Source organism: Gymnoscopelus microlampas (genome assembly GCF_963454915.1).
Source record: "Gymnoscopelus microlampas genome assembly, chromosome: 5".
NCBI classification, from domain to species: Eukaryota; Metazoa; Chordata; class Actinopteri; order Myctophiformes; family Myctophidae; genus Gymnoscopelus; species Gymnoscopelus microlampas.
Window position 1 is genome coordinate 312,501 of NC_139942.1, and position 2,500 is coordinate 315,000.

At 47.3% G+C, this 2,500-nt stretch overlaps 1 protein-coding gene across 3 annotated transcripts in view; it reads left to right on the plus strand.

Moving 5' to 3' along the window:
* The window catches only part of hecw1b (HECT, C2 and WW domain containing E3 ubiquitin protein ligase 1b), a 65,778-nt gene that overhangs the window by 39,242 nt on the left and 24,036 nt on the right, over positions 1–2,500 (plus strand). The window lies entirely within an intron of this gene.

Consider the following 2,500-nt stretch of genomic DNA (forward strand, 5'->3'; position numbering starts at 1 on the left):
TAATCTGTATCCTGACTGAGTTCTTTTTCCTGATTGGATAAAATTGGTATCCCTAGTATCCCGACCTGAAAATGCATTTTCTGTTTATTAACTCATTTGGTGCCAGAGGTTTTTTAAAACAGGGTACATCCAGTGCCAGCGCTTCTTACCGTTTACGCTGGTCTGTTTAGAGCTGTAGACGGCTCCGCGAGGATCCGGATGTAAACAAAGGGTGCGTGCGCGATGGTCGTGGGTCCAGAATAACGCCTGGAGCAATAACATTTCTCACGCGGTCCACCATTGCAGAGTGATCGTGTGTTGAAAATGGCTTGTTTTCACCACGTTAAAAAGATAGGGAGATATGGAGCTTTTTCTCAAGGAGATATAATGGGAGTGGACGGGAGGTAGGTTTTTTGGCACGGATCCACATCCGTCCTTTCCATGTTACAAGCTCCGTGGGTCATTCCAAAGTTGTGTTATGGCGCCCCTTGTGAAAAAAAAAAAAATTGCAAACAAGAAGATCCTCGTTTATGGTACTCGATGGGTGTATTTACAAACACGAAGATTCTCGTGTTTGGCACTTATTGAGTTAAAGAGCTGGAGATACATGGGGACTACTTATTTAACACTTATTGTAACCAAAGAAAATCACCTTTGAGTAGAATTTGTAGGTAATTTGCATCTACTCCTCCTCCCTCTCCCTCACCCTCTCTATCCCACTTTTCTCCCCTCTCCTCTAACGAGGTCCTTCTGCTTGTTACCTCTAGTCGCCCCACCTCATGCTCCCTGGACCCGGTCCCATCCCCTCTGCTGCAGTCCTCTGCACCTGAACTCCTTCCCTTCTTAACCCACCTTATTAACACCTCTCTGACATCTGGCTACTTTCCCTCTGCTTTCAAGACTGCCAGAGTCACCCCCCTCCTGAAGAAACCGACACTTGACCCCTCTGAGATCAAGAACTACAGACCGGTTTCCCTTCTATCCTTCCTATCTAAAACTCTCGAACGTGCTGTCTTTAAAAAACTACCTGACGGGTCGCTCCAACCAGGTGATGCTGAGAGGGTCTGTATCAGAACCACACAGACTCACTACTGGGGTTCCCCAAGGCTCGGTTCTGGGTCCTCTTCTTTTCTCTCTCTACACTACATCTCTTGGTGCTGTCATCCTCTCCCATGGCTTTTCCTACCACTGCTATGCCGATGACACCCAGCTGATCCTCTCATTCCCCCGCTCTGACACACAAGTGGAGGCACGCATTGCTGCTTGTCTGGCTGACATCTTGGAGTGGATGTCGACGCACCACCTGAAGCTGATGTTCCTCCCGGGGAAGGGCTGTCCGCACCGAGACATGTCCATCACCATTGATAATGCTGTGGTGACGTCAACTCGGACTGCGAAGAATCTGGGTGTGACCCTGGACGATCAACTGTCGTTCTCGGCAAACATCGCATCAGTGACACGGTCCTGCAGATTCCTCCTCTACAACATCAGGAGGATTCGCCCCTTCCTCACGGAGAAGGCAGCCCAGGTGCTCATCCAGGCTCTTGTCATCTCCCGCCTGGACTACTGCAACTCCCTCCTGGCTGGTGCTCCAGCATCTGCCATCAGACCTCTGGAGCTTGTTCAGAAAGCTGCAGCTCGTCTGGTGTTCAACCGCCCCAAGTTCTCCCACACAACTATCCTTCTCCGTTCTCTACACTGGCTCCCCGTAGCAGCTCGGATCCAGTTTAAAACCCTGGTGCTAGCCTATAGGGCAGTGAAAGGAACAGCTCCTTCCTACCTCCGGGCTATGGTTGATGCCTACACCCCTGCCCGACCACTTCGGTCTGCCACCTCGGGGCGACTGATTCCCTCGTCACTCAAGGGTCCTTCTGGTCGATCGACACGGTCACAACTTTTTTCTGTTCTGGCCCCACAGTGGTGGAATGAACTTCCCACTGAAGTCAGGACAGCAGAGTCACTGCCCATCTTTCGCCGCAGGCTGAAAACCCACCTCTTCAGGAAACACTACCCTTCCTCTTTGTCTGGCTTACTTGTTGTTAACTAGTTGTACGAACTCTTATTTTATTGTTGTACTGTTTTATTGGATCTTGTTTAGTCGATACACTTTTTGTATTAGCTCGTGCTCATTTGACTTTGCTATTTTGTCTCATCTGTTTAAGAAAGTAGGTAGCTGATATATAGCACTTTTACCTTAGCGCTAGCTATACTCTTGGTTGCTTGTTTTTGCAGAAAATGCACTTAAGACTTCTGGTGATTAGTAGTTTCTTTCCCTACCTATGTTGAATGCACTTATTGTAAGTCGCTTTGGATAAAAGCGTCTGCTAAATGACTGTAATGTAATGTAATGTAATGTAATGTACTGTACTTGAGTCTGTCCATGTTTCTATATTTCATACTTGATACATCTCAGGGATAAATATTGCACTTTTCACTCAACTACAATTATTTGAAAACATTACTTACACGTTCTTTTGAAGAGTTAGATGTGAGTGAGTCTAAACATTAAGTACTTACTTTC